The sequence below is a fragment of the Lepisosteus oculatus genome, chromosome 7 (assembly GCF_040954835.1).
Source record: "Lepisosteus oculatus isolate fLepOcu1 chromosome 7, fLepOcu1.hap2, whole genome shotgun sequence".
NCBI classification, from domain to species: Eukaryota; Metazoa; Chordata; class Actinopteri; order Semionotiformes; family Lepisosteidae; genus Lepisosteus; species Lepisosteus oculatus.
The window spans coordinates 56997784-57018817 of record NC_090702.1 but is presented as its reverse complement, the minus strand read 5'-3'; the positions used below and the strand labels follow the sequence as shown (position 1 = coordinate 57018817).

General features: G+C 46.6%; 1 protein-coding gene across 3 annotated transcripts in view; it reads left to right on the top strand.

Moving 5' to 3' along the window:
* Nucleotides 1–21034, top strand: part of chst11 (carbohydrate (chondroitin 4) sulfotransferase 11) — a 92331-nt gene that overhangs the window by 3085 nt on the left and 68212 nt on the right. Inside the window, exon 1 of one of the 3 annotated variants that reach the window (XM_069192895.1) lies at nucleotides 13662–14031. The exons of the other annotated variants lie outside the window; for them this stretch is intronic. The gene's annotated coding sequence lies outside the window, so the exon portion shown is untranslated. Of the gene's footprint in view, nucleotides 1–13661; nucleotides 14032–21034 lie in introns of those variants that run through there. 3 annotated transcript variants of the gene reach the window in all.

The following is a 21034-nucleotide window of genomic DNA, read 5'->3' as shown; positions in this document are numbered from 1 at the left end:
CCAGATCCGCTGGGATCGGACAGACAGGAGGAAAGCACGTCAGTCTGCGCAGTGTGCGGTCTGTGTAGCCGCAGCGCTGTGTTTACTGTGACTGTAACATGGTCCCGCCTGGCGTGTAGCTCCGTGAGATGCAGCTTCCTGTTTACAAAGTCAGGCCTCCGAAGACACTGTTTGTCCAAGAACACCCCTGAGCCCAACGTCACAGGGCGTCACAGGGCGTCACAGGGCCAAGAGCTAGACTCTCCCTTGGAGGGTGCACTTCAAGCCTGTCTTTTAACACACCCCAAATCTAACACGGGACTCCGAGTCTTTGAGAAGTTTTTGTTTTATGACTTCAGCTGATTGCAGTTGTTTTGAGCACAGAGGGGTTTGCAAGCCGCACAGACCACTTCCTGCTGGAGGTTGTGCTGTTGTGTCTCTGGGCTCTCAGTAATTAAATGCATCCCAGGTAAAAAAAAGGGCAAGTTACACTTGTGGTGGTTATGTCTTTGTTAGATAGATAGATGAGACTTTATTGAGCCCGAATTGAAATTGATGTTATGGCTATGTACTGTATTGGTACGTTTGGTGTTAGGTCTGTGATTCTGACTGCAATTGTAATTATGCTGTATGGTTTAATTTGCAGAGATAATCAATTCCAGTTCAGCTGCAACTAGCCCAACAGTTATGAATTTGATTCACTGCGTATGGGGCACTTACTGACCACAACAGAAGCACAACCCTTAAACATCTGCAGGTCCATGGGCTGTTACACTGACCTTTCACTGTTCACCACATCGCTCAGTTTTCAGCCACTGAGGGTGAGTCCAGGCCTTGAGACAAAGCAAAACTCCCCCAGGAAAGAGATCTTAGAATCCTACAAAAGACTCTTTAACCTCTTTACAGACAGGATTAGAATACCTGGTGAATTACCAGGAAGCCACAGATCATCTGCATACATGTGTTCTTGTGCTTGCATCTGCTGTTATTGCTTATTTAGTCAATCAAGTGCAGACATTAATTTATGCTGTTTTTTTTTGTAATTACAATGGAATTGCTTCCCCATAATGATAAGTGGGATTGTATTGAAACATAATCTAATTTTATTCCATAATGTTGGGAAGTCCTCGGTATCGATGCTCCTTTGTCTGGACTCCTTGACTCCTGTTTGTAGAACTTGAGGTCAATAAAACATGACTATGAATGAATAATTAAGTTATCTTTATGCCCTCTTGATCAGTTTTTCCGTAAAAGTCACAGATTCGAAGCCTGAACTGAGCTGGATTTGTACGTTCAAGTGTGAGTGCGGCGGTAGGGGTTCCCTTGGAAACAAAGCAGCAAAGAGAAAGAAAGCGGAGTCTGGGGAAACAGTGAGCGGGATGGGAGTGGAGGTTTGTGTGGAACTCCGGATTGCAGAAGCCAGAAGAGAGGGGTGTGACCTGCACACTGGAGATGATGACTCGATTGCTGTGATTACCGCAGTTCCTTGTGCCTTGGTGGTGGGGAGAGTGTGCCTGTGTGGTTTATAACCCAGAGCAGAAGCAGGATCTCGGGGCAAAAGAAGAGAATTTGTACAAATACAAACCACTCACCTGTGCCTTGAGCAAACACACAGCCTGTTCTTTACCACGGGATTTAACTCAGGATGTCCTGCCTCTCTGTTATTTGTCTTGTCTTGTCTTGTCAAATTGTGAATTGTACACTCCATGACATTAGTGATTGTAAGAAGATAAAGGCAGAGAGATCAGTGTCGCAGCTGTAAAGTGGATATATCGCCTCGGGCAATAAGATTTTCTGAGGACATCAAAGATCATTTTTTTGAATATTAAAGAGATCTTACAATGTTACGGAGTAAATTCAGAAGAAACTTTGGAAACTCTGAGGCCTCTATATTTACCGGATTCAGATATTTTCTCCTGCGGTTTTGATCATTTCTTCCCTACACTGGGAATGTTGCGGGTGTCCTGCCTGGAAGCTCCGGGCATGTTGAGCACAAAGACCCCATCGCTCATCCCTCTGCCGTCCCGCTGGCTGAATCAGCTGCAGTGAAGCTCACATCTGCGTTCTTCCATGTTTCCTTGACACTGTCGGGCTCCATTCAGCACAGGGACACTGATCAAGACCACTGATTGCAGACAAGAAACTTGTTGCTGTTCATTAGTTGCTGCATAAAACTGAATGTTTGATAAATGCTATAATAATAAAAGCAGGATTGATTTGACTATTAGCTTTATGCTTGCTCAGATCTTTCTATAACCTGAGTGACATTGATTACTGAGGACAAGTTCAAGCTAATTTATAAGGTGTAGTGAAGCTCAGAGAAGGTGCAGAGGCATCAGAAAGCCGATGGAAAGCAGCAATAAAAAGCTGCAAATTGATGATAAATTTCAAGCATCAAAATTTAAAACAAGAGGCTCCTGAAAACATATTTTTATGTTTTTGTAAGCAACGTAAATCTAAATAACGAGCCACTACCTCCATGGGTACTTTCACAATATTGTTCCTCCTGAGCTCAGGATAGATGTTAACCCCTTTATCTCGTTAGAATTAATAAAAATAAACAGCAGTAATACAAATATTAAAAGAGAACATTTATTTTGTTAATCAGTGCTGCAGGCGCGGGTTTGGAACATCTTGTTGTTTTTTTGGGGTTGGTACTGGTTGTGTCCACCAGAGGCCAGAGCCAGGTGGGGTCGGTGCTGAGCAGAGACAGTGGTGTCCATGACCCTCGAACAGCTTGGCGCACCTTGTCCAGTCAGCCTGGAAATGGAGATTTCCTTCGTTCTGACACGTGCCTTTATCCCAGCGTCACTACCCCTCCCCCAGGTCCTCCCTTCTGCCGAGCTGGTGGACTGCAGGGTACTGTAGAAACCTGGATCCTGCCTGAAGGGTCAAGTTCCCCCATGGAAAAACAAACAAAACCTCAAGCCCAGATAATCTCCGACTGGAGGCTGCAAACACGACAAGAGGGTTTTTCTCAGGCAGTTTAGCTAGAACAGCTCTGGCAAAACCCCCGAGTGCTCTTGCCAGTCATTAACTTGTCAGCAAAGCCACCAGGCCTGCCGACTGCCATTGACTGGCTGAGACAAACACCCGTCTGTGTGTGTGGAGGCGTTAATTGGCTCCGGCTGCAAAATCTTTCATCTGCTGCTTTGGCGGAAGGAAACCGGTCTTTAATCGAGGAGCAGGGTGAATATCCTGGCAATCTGGAACGTGGACTTTGACTTGCGTTGCAAGTGCCCTTAACTACGGTGCTTTTAAAAAAGCCCGTATTGAGGTGAGCTGCTGTGAAGGGCTGAAGCCAGGAGACAAGCTCTCCGCGGTGAATCTCCAGACAAAGCTCCCCCTGGAGCTAAGCAAGGGTGCCGGATTCAGGAGTGCCAGCCCGAAGCGCTGGGCTGGGTGGGCTGAGTGCTGGTGGAACCTCCTGTGCTGAATAGCTGAAGTCGCCATGGCGCCCTACAGATTGAGTCCCTTCTCCCTGCCGTCTAAGGTATGGAATGTTACAATGCCTTCCCAGGTGGTTAACAGCAGCTTCTATTAATATCTTCCATGGCTTATACACACTGAAAGGAATGTGTGTGACTTGAAAATTTTACTTGCATCTTTCCCTTGAGTGTTTTTTGGTTGCAGACCAATAACACATGGCCCTTTCTTGAAAGTAGCCAGGGTACGGGCTTCAAAATTACGCCTGAGCAGCTTGTTCCACACTCCTACCACCCTTTGGGTAAAGACGTACCTCCTGTTCTTGGTTTTAAATACACTTCCGCTAAGTTTGCAATTCAACTGCATTCTCTGGTTCACTGTGCATTCAGAACTTTTTTTGGTAGAAAAAAGTACCTTTAAGGATTTTGAATACTTATGTCAGGTCCCCTCTTAATTTTCTCTGTCCAGGAGTAAAAAGGTTCAGTTTCTTCAGCCTGTCAGTTTCTTCAGTCAGTCAGTGTCTCTGTGTTCCATAGCTCAGTTTCCTTCTCATAGTTTTCCTCTGGTTTGGAACTCTGCTTCAGTTCAACCATTCCCCTATGGCTTGTATACTGACCTGGCCTGTTCAGTTGAGGGCACAGACCTGGAAAATCTGTTGTCGCACAAAAGCTTCTCCCTAGCAGCACCATAGCATAAATGTTCTTCATGTCTTAAGGCATAATTAAACAGGCATAAAGAAAATGGAAGGGTGTTACAGTTTCCAGATTTCTTCTTGCCTGTTTTAGAATGGAAAACAAAGAACGTTCAAATCTAAATTAAATTAGTAATTAGAAAATAATATCCACAGCTGTGCCAGATTTCCAAGGAACACTGTCATAATCCAGGCAGCTCAGTTACAGGTACTGGTATGAGCCTGTAACATCTGTAACGTCTCATGTCTTTCCGGATTGCTGAGATTAAATAAATGCACATCTGTTTCAAATCAGGAGCAACTTCAATTTGCATTTACCCTTGTTGGCGAATTTCCTATATGCAATTAACAAAGACTTTATTGAGCGAAAGATCTTGCTTTGAACAGGATGTAATAGCATTGTATCTATCAATAGTTATTGATTTGGTCCATGCAATGTTGTACTTGGCCCCTAGTAATTACTGCAAATGCTAATTGGATTTGTGGGTTATTCACAGCACCTGGTGTTACTACAGAAACTCAGTGAATTTATAAGTCAAATACTGTAAGGTGCCCTTTGCCTGTAAGGTGTTAGAGATGTTGTTGACACTGTAATGAGGATTGTAAAGTGTGTCAGTAATTGATTTCTTGCAAAAGTTAGCAGAGAGGATATGTAGGACCATCTCATTTACTGATGTGGCATCGTTCTGTTATAACGCCTTCAAACTGTGGTTCAGGTACGACCTCTGCAAATCTGTGAACAGGAACTCAGTTCCACCTCACAATATTTGTGAGAGGGTTTCCTACTTGATTTCATTTGTCAGTTTGAGACTTGCATTAGAACGGTCATCTTGGCAAAAATTAAGTGGGTTTACTGCAGAACAGACAAATCTTCCCAGGTTTGCAAACGTCTTTAGCTCTTTTCACAGAAGCGTCTTTCTGCCTGGAAGAGCCGAGACTGCAGGCTCTGAGCTCTGACTAGGTGTTAAGGTGCTATATACAATTGTTTGGACTTCAGCGTGTCTGTGTACCGACAGCGTGTCTGTGTACCGACAGCGTGTCTGCACGCCGACAGTTAGGGCTGAGTACCCACAGTGTCTCTGTATCGACGGCGTGTCTGCTCTCAGATAGTGAAGGCTGAGTACTGACAGGTGTGTGCTGGCCTCAATATTCTGTTGCAGTTCACTCACAGGGAGGGACGCTGTGTCTCTATCTCCCCCTTTCCCTGTGTCCTTTCAGTAAGGCCATTGCTGGAGGGACAGAAGGCACCCGAGTTTGGGGTCTGCAGTGAGGACAGCTCACTTGTTAACACAGTTAATGTGATCAGGATGCTCTAAAGTGTTGTTTTATGGGTTAGTTTATGGGCCATGTATTTTTGGTTAATTTCTGTACCATCTTCTCAAAATGCAAAAGATGTTAGTGATGAGGAGACGTCAGTCCTCTGCTCTGTGCAGACTGGGCAGGTGAGGGGAGGAGTCAGTCAGGACCAGTGTTGCAGCTGGAACAGCTTCCACACCCTATGGCTCAGGGTTCCAGGTGTAGGACACTTTGTTTGACACTTTGTGATCCAGTATTTAAGGGAGAAATGTGCAGGCTGCCCCGTTAGCCAATGCTGGGTGTTACACAGACCAGGGGATCCTAACCCCTGTTTCTCAAACGCACGAGTATTTACTGGCCGCGGTTCTGCCAGGGGCGGTGTTTTTCAGGAACGTTACTCCAGCAGGTGGAGAGGAAATCCTGTAGTTCGGATTTCAGTCATTCAGGTCTCTGTGAGAAAAGATAAGCTTCTTTCTTTCTGAAATAAAGTTGTAAATTCTTCATGAAAGTCCTACTCTGGTTAATGTTTGAAAAGGGAGCAAAGATTATCTCGTGATTACTTAAAAGATGTGTGACGAAAGCTGGCAGTTTTCTGAGAGTCTAATGGAAAAACCTTCGGAATTAACCGGGATTCAGTCGGGAAGAGGTGTCGACAAAAGACCCTGTGTCCAAAGGGAAGGATCTGTTGGACTGCACTCTATCCACATCAGGATCTTCTGTTGAATACAAGAGTACATTTGGACTTGAAATCTGAAATAAAGGACAATGAGCATAAGCCAAGCACGTTCATTTCAAGAGCAATGCAATGGAAACGTTATTGTACTGGGAGTTGAAAAAGTTTAAGTAGGTAGCTGTGTCAGCATGCATAGGCTGCAAATGAACAAGTAAAGGTTTATTCCCTGCTGAAAACAGAAGAAAATAATTATTATTTATATTCTAGTGTCTAGTGCTTTAGTTTTCTTGTGAACCTGGTCTCCTGCCACAGGCCGGTCAGCCTACTCTTTGTTAACCCTCTGGATGTGAGGCCTGTCCATTGGAGCATTAGGAGTACGACCTGTCTCAGGGGCAGGTCAGGGAGCTCATTAGCCCTCTGGAGGTCGAGGCGTGTGAGCTGTTGCTCTTCGTAAACCTCCTGGATCTGCGACAGACCGAGGTCTATCAACCGTAACTTTTCATCACCCTCCTTTACTTCCTGGTCCAGGACAGGTCGGTCTCATAAATGCTGACAGTGGAACATGATGGTTAAAGAGTAAACCGCTGTTGAACGCAGTGAATCCTAGTCAAATCTTGACGAGGTGAAGTTGTATAAAAGTAGTTTACTGCGGTAAGTATAGTAAACTGCAGTAAAGTAGAGCAGCAGTGGCTCCTATCAGAGCTGTGAGGTCAGATCCTACGGAAGATGAGCTTCTCCCTCAGCTTGACGACAGGCACAGTCCCTCTGCTGGGAATTAGTGCAACATTGAGAAAGGGAGGGTGTCACACTGGATTGGTGTTGTAGGATTGCCCATTCCTCCGACTGCGTCGCCTCCCGCCAGCTCTGGGGCTGCTAGACCGAGTCATGTGCTAGCCTGTCCCAGAGAGAGGAGTCAGCGAAGGATGAGGAAAAGAGAGTGAGAGAAGAGAAAGACTGAAACAAGAGCGAGACTGAAGAACAGAGAGAGAGACAAAGACTGAGGGATGAAAGGGAGGCACAGAGGACGAATGGCATCTTTCACTCGTTGGACTCTCAATCACCGAAGCTGTTTCTTCACACCAGAGTGGAGCCGCCCAGCTCTGAGGCCAGAGAGGCTCAGAGTGTACACAGAGGACTGGGGCAGAATTTCTCAGGGCTGTGCGAGCCTCCCAGTTCGAGGGAGACACGGACAACGGGAGGAGAGGGGAGACACGATAAAGAACTGCTCTGTGCCCATCAGTCCTGTGAGCTCACTGACAAAGGGAAAGTACCTCTACACAGAGAAGTTACATTGCAAAATACCGAGCAGCCTGCCCAAGGAGCAAGGGTACAAATACCATTACGGTAACCTTTCTAAACCTTCACACTTTTTTTGTGTCCCTTCTCTGAATATTGCAGGGGAACCAGGTTTAACTGCCGGACACCTAGGTCACGAGCGCTGTCCTGGTGGTTGCTGTAGCAGGTGTCTGAATCCCTGACAGTGAGGCCTGGGCTGCAGGTCCGCACCCTGAGCAGCTGTCTTAGTGTGTCTTCTGTTCTTTTTGAATTGGGTTTTCTTGTGCATGCTTGAGGCACACTGCGGTTACGAGGCAGAACCCCTGGAGTGGGTGAGAACTGTTGACCCAGTTTTTTCCTGAAGAGGTCTTTTTGCTCCTGCACAGTTTGGATTCAACATCAATATTAGATCATCGAGCTGACTCTTGTGTTCTCCTGGCTGTGTCTGATGAAGGTGCTCAAAGCCCTCGAATGCAGCGTGTGAGCACTTTGAGTTAAGCGATCTGTCCAAATGTTTCTGTGGTGTTGTGGCACGGGATGACCACGCAATTATGTAAAGAGCTGAGGATCTGGACCCTGCACTCGGTTTCTGAACTGGAGAGCAGCTGTGAGTCAGGGGCCTGTCTGCCTCCCTGTCCTGACATCTCCACTGTCCAGGTCAGGGGGCGTCTCCGCGGTTACCAGAGTAGAGAGGGCGCAGACCTTGCTAGCAGGAGCTCTGTGGAAACCACTCTTCACAATCAGTGTGCTGTGACATTCCAGTGATATACAGGGGGCAGACAAATAAGTGTGGGCTTGTGGGTCATGTCTCTGTCAATGGAAAAGTGGTGTTAAGTGATTTTGGGTAAGGAAAGAGTTCAGACTGCTGTCATTATGTTGAAGCATTTTTAGGTTTCAAGACGTGACTGCTGCTGTGGGCTCTGGTGCCTGAGAGTCAGGAGCAGTTTGGGTGAGACGGGCTCGTTAGTTCGTTGGTTTGGAGTAAATCGCACAGAGCCGTTTTCAGTGCTGTATGTCCAGCCTGCCTGCATCTGCCCCAGCCTTAGGTAACAACACCTCGGAAGACTGTGATGGAACAGGGAGCAGGATCTGCCTCTGTAAGCAGAATCTTTTTAGCATGTTCCAGACCAGTACTAGCCATTTCCTGCACTTTCAGCATCGTAGCGTGCTCAGCTCAGCAGTTTAGAAATGACAACTTCATTTCACACCGAGATCTCAGAATTTATTACACAGCTTGGCCACTCATGACCTGCAGCAGTTCATATTCGTTTTGAGACGCAGTTACATCACATCAATAATGGACAGTGGAGAGCAGCTCCCCAGCTGAGCGGAGTCATTAAGGAAGGTGTTTTGTTTCCTGTTTCTGAAACAGCTGGAAACGCATGGCCTGATCGACTGGAGGTGGCTGCATGCATTTACAGCGGATTTAAACAGTCGACACATGTCAGACGTTTCTCCATCTTTAAGTGACCCACACATATGCAACCAGGGTCTTTTTCCTAATAATTATCTATTTGTTTTTCTCTTGAATGTTGTTGGTTGCAAGGTCACCATAAAGATGGAGAAATGTCTGACATGATTTATCTTGATTTCTGGCTCTACATCACAAAAACCTGCAATTTCAATAAAGCTGTGTCGACTTTTTATATCCACTGTACTCGACAAATACAGTGCCTGAAGTAAGTACTTCGCAGGCAGGGTTGAACTTTCTCTCAGATATTTCACCCAGGCCAACATTTGTTTTGGTGAAATTAGCGTTTTGGCTCTTGCGCATCGATAAAGTGTGCTCTCCAGCAACAAGACCTCCATAGCACCGTGACGGGCTGTGATCCCGAGTAAACTCTCTCTGGAGCCGTGGATCCTCCAAGGCAGCAACGCTAGAATCCTTCCTGCTGGTTAAGGGCTTCAGCTTTGTCAGCCCCGGAGTTTCTCCTTTTGGTTTTAAGTCACTGTTGCCGGCAGCACATCTTATGTATTTCAGCCCAGACTACATCTTTCCTTGTTAAAATATTAGCAGACGTTTGTTGAAAATAGGAGTCAAGCCTAACTGAAGGTGTGATGACGGTGGTCTGATGCTGATGCGGTGGAAGGGTGCTTGTCTGATGCTCGGGGGGGAACTGGGCTGGGGTGAGGGTCGTGCACGCCTGAGGTCCGCGTGCCCTGAGACTCTGTGCTCTGCACACAACTCCGCCCTCCTTCAAATCTCCTGTGCGTCTCACAGCACCGCCTGTTAGAGCCCAGCTAGTAAATGAGACAAAACTGAAAGGAGCCTACAGGACGTCATTATGAATTATCTCTATGTAATTAAATACAATTGCTATGTTTCTGTAAAAGTTCAATTGTACGAAATTGTAATAAATGGTTGTTTTAAGTCAGTGGTGGTTTAAGGAAAGCTGTTGCCATGAGAAAGGGCTGTGTGTTTTCAGTTTACAAGCTCAGGAAAGGCTGGGTTATCACTAATTTATGTGGCTGTCACTCCAAAGTGACTTATGTTTATATATGAGCATATTTTATTGGAGCAGGAAAACCTAACCTTGAGATTTGAACCCACGACCTTCTAGTCACAAGCCCTAATCACTGCTCCACACTGAAGTGATGCTCCTGTTTAGGTAGTTCTGTTAAAATTCACTTACTGTGGGTAATGGTTCATAGGGCGTCTCTCTGTTTCCGTTGCAGACTTTTATGTACCCCCGGAGAATGGATAGTGCACACTGGTATACTGCTTGAGAGTCTTGGGGTGAGGGGTTTATTCTGGAAAGCTCTGTTCATCCGAGGAAAGTGTGTGTCTCAGTACATCTACTCTGAGCAGTGCCTTTCCCTGTGCTGTGAGGGTATACAGTGATACAAGCTGGGGTGGCAAACGAGTAAAATCATATATTGACACAGGTGCCATGCTGTCAGCCCATGCTAACGTGTTTACCTGTGTCTTATAACTCCATGCGTTGTGATGTTCAGACATTAGTTTTTGTAGCTTAATTTTAAGAACACTGAGTAGTTTTTCTGGCTGCTGCCCGTGTTGGCTCGGAAAGCTGTCTGCTGTAGTTTTCAAGGAGTTTTCCCAAGTCTAGGTGATCCGTTTCTGGGAGCTGGCAGCACAGCCCTGGAAGGTTTTCAGTACTGGGCTGGGCTCAGCCAGGGAGACCCCACTCTCCTCCAGTGCAGATCTCACAGCTGCACATATCTGTGAGTCTTTTGATTCAGTAAGGAGGCAGTTCTTTGCACAAAGTGTTGTAGGAGTGTGGAACAAGCTGTGCAGCCATGTTATCGAAGCCGATTCCTTGGCTTCTGAGAAGAAACGGCTGGATAAGATCCCTGGGATCAATTAACTACTAAAAATCAAACAAGACAGGTGGGCTGAGATTCACCCTCACTGAAAGGCACAGTGTTGCGCTGAAGTCTGATGGTTCCTTAGACTAGAAGATGAAATTGTTCTTTCTGCCTAACAGCTGATGATAAAATGTGTTGACTTCCATGAATTTCTAGGTGTGACTAGACCCTTCTTGGCAGTAAGTCCAGGTCATAAAGAAATCGGTAAGCCAGACCAAATAATAGTGCAAAAAGTGTCTGTTTACTTGAAGCGCTCTTGTGCAAAAAAATATTTACAAAAGAGAAAAACAAGCATCCAGCAAGTAATAACAATAAAGTGCAGTTTCTCCAGGGAATTTATTACTGGCAGTTTCAATAGTCAGGCCTACAATCGCTCAAGTTGTGTAACAGCAGCACACAGATGAGGACACACCACAAAGACTGAGACAGGACTGGGTGCTCCACATACCCTCAGCTCTACCCCCAGCCCTCCTGATGGACAGGTGAGCCTCCATTTAAACTGGAGCTGAGGCCGGATCTGTAGCCTGATCTGATCCGTAACAGAGTGGAACAGATAGACGAGAAAACAGTGTGTCCACAATGGGCAAGAAAATAACACAAATTTCAACTCATGCATAGACTAGATTAACAGTGCTTATTTACAATAACAAAGCATGAGTACAAAGGCTTCCCAGAATGAAAAGATGAATCAGGTATGTAAATAATACAGATGAAAGCCTGCGAGAGGTCATCAGAACTCAGGTGTCAAGGGCGGGCAACGGCTCGCTGTCACACGGGGCGCATATATTTAGGTTTGAATGTGGTCAGCATTAACCACTAAGACAAAAATCTATTTCTTTTATTTCGAGATGTAGGAGAAATTGGAGTCGGGTAATGAAAGTTTGACCTGTCAGTTCTTCTGCCCATCGTGGAATTCTTAGTCAGTTTAAGACAATGTCACTCTAGAGCTTGTGTTGCAGCTGATGCTTCAGAAAGGTCCGTCACAAGCCACTCCGACTCCCCCAGGCGCCTGGGTGACGTGACCTTGCTCAGAGGCAGTGGGGCAGGAGAGGCTAAACCTCTGGGGTCGCTTCAGCACAGCTGCCTGAGCCGGGCTCGGTCCAGTCACACTGAGCCGGAGTGAAAAGCTTCCTTGGTGCTGGGCTCGTCACCAGAGCGCGGGCTCTGAGGACTGACGTCCGGGCGTTTGGAAACTAGAGGTCCAGAAGAAGGGTTTACCATTTCTGGAAAGCAGCTGTGAATAAAAGAGCAGTTAAGAGCTTAATAATGGAATATGTAGATTCAGAATTTGTAGAGCACGAATGGCAACAAAGGACTGGATCGTGTGGATTAATAAATGAATTAAGGAAAATCTAAGGCCAAAGAAAGTCTTCGTTGAAATAATTAGAAAAAGCACAGAATCCATTTAAAGAAAAGTACAATGAGCTGCGAATACAGGCCAGAGAGAATATCAGAAAGGCCAAGAGAGAGAATATTGTAATGGAGACAGTGGAGTATTTTTTCTCATTGCTGCAACAGGAAAAGAACAGCAAAGGGTGGAGAGTCTCAGAGGTAAGAGTAGGAAACCTTTAGACAGGGAAATGGCTGATGTGTTGAATTTACTGTAGGTTTCACTGAAGTGCTCACCATGGAAAAAATCAGCTGTCCTTCCCAGGCTGAGAAAAGACAAAGTCTGGTGCTGAATAATATTATCACAGAAGAGGCAGACTGGTTACACGCTGGTGTCTGCTGGAATACTGCTGATTGTGCTTAAGGAAGGAGATGCTATTCATAGGACGTTAACAAACGTCATCCAGCAGTCACTCAAGATGGGGATTGTACCCAGGGGCTGGAGAGGTGCTAATGTAGTGCCCGCCCACAGCAAGAGTGAGAAAATAAAACCACATTTTTATACAACCATAAGTCTAATGTCTATTACATGTAAGGTTATGGAAACACTCATAGATATGAACTAGCGGATCCTCCATTTACAGTTACAGTTCTTTGAACATAAGGCAGTGGTAACAGAGCTGTTAATGATACACAACCTCATTTAGGATGTTATGTACAATTTTCCTCATCACATTACGAAAATAATATTGCTGCTCTAGAATCCGTCAGGAAAAGAGACAGCACTCATATTCCGGGGCTTAAAGGAAAGATGATTAGCAATCCTCACATTAATAAGCAAATAGCAATCAAAGCAGCCACGTGGGCTGAATGACCTCCTCTCCTTTGCAAGCTTACTTGTGTTCTCGTGGTCCCAGCGAGGTGTGTCGGCTCCTCTGGCACAGAGCGAAATCACAGCAGGAAAGGGCAGGCGGAGGTCACAGCGGGATCACCAGGAGACGGTGCCTTCAAGACCGGGCGCGTGGTGGTGCTGAAACTGCCAAAGCTCCTTTTGAACAAGCTGTCTGCTTCCCTTTTGAAGTGCTGCTTGTGTGGAATGCTGATGGGGAGCTGTCAGATGTAACATCGCCTGCCTACGATGCCGAGGGGCCTTTTCATTTTTCAGCAAAACCCTTCAGCAACAGTTTTGCTCCAGGGCAGGTTGTGTGCCTCTCTAAACCCATCCCCCTGGGAGAAACCCTGCGGAGCTGCAGTCGCTTGGAATAGAATTCCACTGATGTCATACCTCTGCGCTGGGCGGCCAGTGGGGATGTATCATTTCCTGGACTTGAAAAGGGCAGCATTGTCAGAGGGCACGAGCGTGTCTGCCCAGTCCCTGCCCCCTGCCCTCTCTGTGAGTTTCCCTTTCTCTCAACCGCACCACCAGAACACAAAACTAATCGTTTCTATGTTGATGTCCTTGTGGAAAAACGATTTATGATGGAACTATTTATAAACCTGGCAGGCCCGGAGCGCGCTGTGACTCACTGTTTCTCTTGTGTTTGATTCACTGATAGAGGGGTTGGTGACCGACCCGGAGCGCCAGTTTGATGGAACTGTAAAACAAGGCATTTCCTCTGCTGCATGTCGGAGAGCCGAGCCGGGAGCTGCAGGAGACCGGCCCCGGTCTGTCTGTCTGTCTGCGGCCGGGGGGCGGGTTTGAGGAAGGTGGAACAGTTGGAAGCTGTTTCATTCATTTCTTCGTTCGTTCTGCAGAAGAACGCACGGTTTGCAAGGGGAACACCACATCCCCGCATGCAGCCTGCCGGTTCTCCTATGGGAATGGTCAAAGCCAGGAGGGATATTCCAGGAATATGAAGATACCAGGCTGCCGGAGAACATCATGTTGTAACTATTCAGATCAAACTGCAAGCGTTGAGCCTGAGTGGCAGAAAGCTCGCTCGCTGGCAGGCCTGGGGATCTCACTTAGTTGCACTACAGCTTGGAGGCATTTTTTTTCTGGAGCACAAAGTGAAACAGGAAAGAAGAAGCTGAAGTGAGTTTTAATTCATTCTGCTAGATGAGCTGCCTTTCAGACGTGGAGGACTGGGTTGCAGAGTCTTAGGGTTTAAAGTGAAGGGGGTAGAATCTGTAGCAATTCTCCTCACTCTGGTGAGTGAACGCCTATGAGATCTCCTTCACATGAAACATCAAGGAAAAGGCTGCAAACGAAAGCCTGCACAAGACGCTCTTCAGAAAGAAAGTCACATAATTGCAGTCCTGCGTTTCTGGAGAGGGCGGTAGTTTGCTTGTTCTGTTTTGAGCCAGCCGGCTGCACACGTCTGGTTGCAGAAGATTTTGAAACAAGAGGCTTGGAGGCGTGCTGTGCAGTGGGGTTTCCTGATCATTGTTGTGCTGATGCTTCTGATCTGTGGGTTTGACTAAATCCTTTCTGTCTGAGGAGCTGAGCAGCTCTCCAGCCAGGCTTGACGTGTCTCAGATCTGCTCTCGCAGTCAGCTGTTGTTTCAGCTAACTAGGGAATTATCTCCAAAAGCTAAATGAAAGGAGAAAATTATCAGTGGCAGCTTCTGAAAGCCTTTTATTGCTGTTTTAGTTGTTTTGTGCCCAGGGGAGGGGAGCTGGATGTCTTTCGCAGAACATTAAGGGCTTCTCAGGTGAACTAACTGGTGATCAAGTGACTTTCCCTGCAGAAATCTGGGTAAATGATAGCATTGATTGTGTGCAGCTCTTCCCCTCTCCTGCTAAAGATGACACGTGTTTTGATCGGGTCGAATGCTGATGGTCATATTGTGCAGGACAGCTTGTCCTTTGTGGTCTTACAGCAACGTCCTTATTAGGTGTTTCTTCTCCTCGGTGTGGAGCCTGCACAGTGCTGCTTCAGTCCGCCCCTCAGGGTTTACTAGAAATGTCTGTGCTCTGTTGCTTCAGGACAGCTTCTGCCAGCTTTCTGAGTGCTCTGGCTAATTACTAAGACATTAGTGCCAGGCTCTGCCACTCCCCGTGGGTCCCAGCCAGCCACACAGCTGCTGCATCGCAGACCTGGCTCTGTCTGGGGAGGGGCTGGCACTGGCCCATTGAAATGATAATCTGGGGAAATACTTTAAAGGATAAAGAGCCGTTTCATCTGTATTTAAAATGTTTTCGTATGTGAGAGCTTAGAAGAGAAGAGTACAGGTTTAGACTTAAATGGCTGAAGTGGGCCAAAAACAGAAAGTGTTTAGTAGAAAGAAAATATTGTACATTGACCTGCACAGTTTATTTTCAGTTTTATAAGTCAATGTATCATGTTCTAGTTCTCATTGAGTAGCTGGATGACAAATTTGGCAAATTTATTTTTTCAGTAGTAGTTTTCCAGTTATTGTGTTATATTCTTACCGCATTTGGAAGAGCCGATTGTGTGTTGTTCACAACTATAATTCCCATGACCACTCACAGGGGGTGTGAGGAAGAACAGGCAGACCCCTCCCTCCTGCCCACCTCTGATCCAATCGTCTTTCAACACATCACAGACAGATCCGCCCTGTCCTGGAGGGTCAGCCCTGATTGGCCAATTAGCACCACAGGCCTGCAGATGCCCTGCAGGAGGCTGGGAATCAATCCCCCACAGGCCTCATGTCTGTCTGTGTGGAGTTTGCCTGCTCTGCCTGATTCTTTCCAACTCCCTGCCCTGTTTCTTCAAGGCCCTGCAATGGGCTAGGAAAGGCCAGCCCAGCGGAAGAGAATGATGTGCACTCAGCCCCAGCAAGAGCTCTGTGCTTTCAGCAGGGGCACAGGCATGCAGTCGCCCTACCCAGTGAGCTGGCTTACTGATAATGTGGCACATCCGTCAGTACAGTTTTAAACATTTACTCCTGTGGTGGATTTCTGACATAAAACACCATGCAGGTAGTAGAAATACAAATGTCCAGGCTGAAAAAGCAGGAGGTCTCTCAGTGAGACACTGACTCTCAGGCGGAGATAGCCTGGAACAGGACGCCGCGGAGGTGCAATTAGAATCAAGTTCTTGTGATAGAAAAGGTTATTTTTCAGGTGCAAAAGCACTTGCATCTCTTGTAGCTCTTAATAGGTGACTGATGCGAAAGGTCTCTGCTGCATTATTGATTGACCTGTTGGTACAGCCATCTCTGTACGGCTTGGCACCCTGGTCTGTTTTGCCTCTTACACTGACCTGATGCCCATACCTGGGTTTTCCTTCTGCTGAAGGGTGGAGCCTGGTGCTTTGTCAATTTGCTCCCTGTTACAGGTGTCCTGTGTTAGTTCTGTGTGCTCATGTGTGGCTCTAACGCCCCTTTACTCCATGAAGGTTTCTGTAGACCCAGCTTTGTGCTTGGTTTGGGACTCCCAGTCCCCTCTGTGCTCTCACGGGGTTAATCAAAGTCTGAGAGAGCTCCCGTCTGCTCTGTATCAGAGCTGGTGTCCCCAGGAGCGCCGCTCAGGGGCTGGGAACAGGACCATCATGTCCTTTTCCCTGGCCCCCGCTCCTGGGGTCAGCAAGGGGCAGCGCAGGGAAAAGGCCCTGATGATGGTCCTGTATCCGAGTGACAGCGTCCTCATCCGACAGAGTTTGGAATCTGACCAAGGGTGCGAAGTCCCCGTGGAAGAGCCCCGATGTCACAGTTGGCTGTCGTCCTGGCCGAGTTCCACTATTTTGAAATGATTTTGACGTCTCGAACCCTGGAAATGTCCTGCTAGCTTCGCAGAACCGCAGTAGAGAACATGATCGCCTGTTTGGTCTGTTGGTTGCAGGCAGGCTGTGCTGTCGTTCAGATGAGACATTGAGCTGAGACCCCGACTAGCCAGGCGTGAAGCCTGGCCAATCTGGGTCCTCTTCACTTCGATGGGTGAAGCAGTGAAACCTGATCTGTTGTGCAGATACAAATGAAAGCAATTTAAATGATTAAATAATATGAATGAGATTTGCTTTAAACATTTATGAGAAAAGGAGAGGGGCTTGTTTAATGCCTTACGTGGTGGAAAGGAAATGCCGCAGAAACACTTCCCACATTCCAGGTTGACGTGTTTCTTCTCCTTGGAATCCATTGTAATACCTACGGTATGGATTTGAATTATTTGTCTTCCAGGCCGTTTCTCTGTAATTGAAATATCAGTGTTGCACATCATTATTTGCAATGTGTTTAATAACAAATAAGTGATTCCCGTTGTTTTCTTCACTTGTGAAGGGAGGAGTGGTTAAACACAGGAAAAGTCAGTGACAAGAGAAGACCATTCAGCCCAACTTACTGGTTTAGCACACATCAGTCTGCACTAGGGGAAACCTGTGACTGGGTTGGCAGATGCAGGTGACTCTGTAACAGGAGCTAATTTAAATAGGGGGTGAACAGTATTGGCCCGAGTACAGACCCCTGATGAACGCCATTCACCCTGATAGGATTGCATCATGTTCTCTGGTAAAATTCTTCCCATTCTTCTGCCCTTTATAAACGTTATTTAGAAAGCAAAGGCATGAGGGTATGAAAAGCCTTCTTTTTCTGATCTAAAAATATGACTCCAAGCGCTCAGCGTCTGTCAGGCGGAGATGTTATTCTCCATGAAAGCCGGCAGCTGGCAGCCTCAGTGGAGGGCTTTCATCGCAAATGCAACTGTTGGGTTTAAGACATGTTCCTGCTGCCAAGTTCTTCCACTGACTCTTCTGCAGCCTCTCTCTCTCGAGCTCTCGGCACAGCAGAAGGTGTGCAGGGAGTACTGTGGATACTGAACTACAGTCCCCCGGCTTCGACATCGGGATTATTACTGCTGCTTATATCCAAACACTTACTGGTATCCCATCGACAGTTGACACACTGCCCAGAGGCGTTAATAGATTCATGATTTCTTAGTTCCAGGGGGAGGATTCAGAGTTCAAGATTGATGTAAGTCGCCTGGTTTTATGTATCACCCTCCTATTGGTGAAAATCACAGGTCTATGAAATCAGACATAAAAATGACAAGTTTGACACCCCCCATGCAGGTTTTTTTAACAGATGTCTTTCCCAAAAGCCCCACGGAGTTAGCCCTTCCCAGACACAACACTCCAGATGGGTTTTATGCTGCCGAGTGTTTCCAGTGCCTGTCCTTCAGCTGCCTGCGAGCCCCACAGAGAGCCTCTCCCAACAGGCTGCCGCGCAGGCGGGAGAGAAGAGGGTCATGAGTCTAGTGTCGAGTGTGGAGAAAATATTTATAGACAGGATGAGCAGTCATCCTTTTATTGAAGCACGCAGTACATACAAAAGGCTTGAAAAGTTGTTCATCATAACCCGGTTCTACAGTTTTCTAACTGCGAAAATTAACAGAAAAAACTCCCAGTTCCAACATGAAGTGAAAAGACATTTTGGACTGAGAACTGGAGGCAGCACTTTGATTTAATAATAATTAATAACAATTAAATTAAATTGATTGTTTGGGTATTTCAGCCCATTATTTCAATAGTAAGCAGTCAGTGTGAGTACAGACAGATAATGGTAGATTACTCTTTCCTCCAGACCATAGGTGCCAAACCAATGGGGGGGGGGGGAAGAGTTGAGGTTCTGACTACTGGGTCAATAGATCCTGTGGCATTATTGGAAAAAACAAGGTTATTAATGGGTGTCAAGGCTAAATTCCACAGTCTTGCCTCCCTTAAACTCCCCGTTAATTCAATCAGGGAAGCAGTTTCTCTCTCCCACTGATCTCCTGTGCAGTGAAGCTACAGGTGCAGAAAGGCTGCTTTGGGATTCTTTAGAATGAAAAGTGCTTTATAAATGGAAGCACCCAAATGTTATTTCTTATCTGCACATCACTGGATCACTGGATCAGCCTGGGACACTGGCTCACTGGATCAGCCCTGGACACTGGCTCACTGGATCAGCCCTGGACACTAATTCATTGGATCAGCCCTGGACACTGGCTCACTAGATCAGCCCTGGACACTGGCTCACTGGATCAGCCTGGAACACTGGCTCACTGGATCAGCCTGGGACACTGGGCCACTGGATCATCCCTGGACACTAATTCACTGGATCAGCCTGGGACACTGGCTCACTGGATCAGCCCTGGACACTAATTCACTGGATCAGCCTGGAACACTGGCTCACTGGATCAGCCTGGGACACTGGCTCACTGGATCAGCCTGGGACACTGGGCCACTGGATCAGCCTGGGACACTGGGCCACTGGATCATCCCTGGACACTAATTCACTGGATCAGCCTGGAACACTGGCTCACTGGATCAGCCTGGGGCACTGGATCACTGGATCAGCCCAGGACACTGGCTCACTGGATCAGCCCTGGACATTAATTCACTGGATCAGCCTGGGACACTGGCTCACTGGATCAGCCCTGGACACTAATTCACTGGATCAGCCTGGAACACTGGCTCACTGGATCAGCCTGGGACACTGGGCCACTGGATCAGCCTGGGACACTGGGCCACTGGATCATCCCTGGACACTAATTCACTGGATCAGCCTGGAACACTGGCTCACTGGATCAGCCTGGGGCACTGGATCACTGGATCAGCCCAGGACACTGGCTCACTGGATCAGCCCTGGACATTAATTCACTGGATCAGCCCGGGACACTGGCTCACTGGATCAGATACCAGGATAGTAAACACAAGCAGATCTACCGAGCATGCCTTCTGGAAAGTGCATGAGCCACTGCCTGGAAGTTTTACATATTATCATCAGCAGCCCCTAAATACCTTTGCTATTGCTGCAAATCTGTGTTCATGTGAATACATACCACACCATTCCTCAGGTTATCAACACCATCACTCATGCAAAAATACAACTAGGACAGCTGAGTGTTGTGCCCTACAACATCCAAAATGCCTCATACAGAAGGAGGATAGTGCTTTCCCCCCAGTTTCGTAATGAGATTGGTGATAGAGATGCGGAAAGCAACTGTAATACAGAGCTGCAATTGTTTTTCCTTCAGGATCCTGCCTTAATTGGCTTTATAACTGCAAGATCTGAGAGTTTATTTTATAAATTGTGCTCCTTTGACTCAAACACAAGATTTCACTAACTGCTTCTGGGATGCAGTGAGGTGACTTCTGGGTCACCAGAATGTATCTATCCTGTGACTTGAAACCAGCTGAAAGTTAATATAACATAATATGTCACAATGATTTGACAGGCTGAATTGAGCCCTTCTTAGCAACTGCAAGTATTGCTCTCCTAGGATCCTGCTCTACATTACTCTGCTGGCCCTCTGGGCTGGTTTTGAGCCACATATTCAACATGGAGATCTTGAATAATGTTTTTCCTAAAACAGCCAGTTTTAATTTGAAAATTATTGGTGCAAAGGAAATATCATCTTCCCAGCGCAAACAAGCAAGGTTAAACTTGGCCCCTGGTAGCCAAGTTACTCTGTGCAGCCAGAATGAAAAGAGGAATATTGTTTCTGAGAAACATCCTCTTTACAGGACTTAACAGGACTCAGTCAGTTATGCAGTAAAGAAAACTAGTGGAAAATATGCAGGATGATGTAAACCCAGATTTCAACTGGAAGCCTGCCTCCTTCTTCTGGGTGTGAATGCTGTGTGTGATGAATTTCCCACCTGCAATGGTTAAAGCACAAGGGAATCATTAAGACGACTCCCCGTGTCAGCCTCTCTGTATGAGAGGAAGAGGAGAGGAGGCCATTCATCTCATTCACCCCATGGGGACCAGCTGATCTGAGGGTCATTCTTCTGGTTTCAAGATGGGTGTTTTCTTCTTTAACTGAGAAGGAAATCTGGATTTTATTATAATTGATCTGTCTTCATTTTTAATGTTTGCACATAGTATGCTTATTATAAGACATTATTGCACACACAGCTCATCTGATAAAAAGTGATTTTCCTTTGTGTTTAAACAGCTTTGTGTATAAGCCGCTTTTCTTGTCAGCTGCTTCAGATTTTCCTTCCTTTTTTTGATTATTTTTGGCAGTCAGCTTTTCTGTCAAACGGGTGGCTGGTGATTTTAATCATGAGTCAGAATCTGAGCCGCCGTGAACATGGCGCCGTGGAAGCATCTCCATTGAAGACACAGACAGCCCGCGGAGCTTGTCAAAGTGC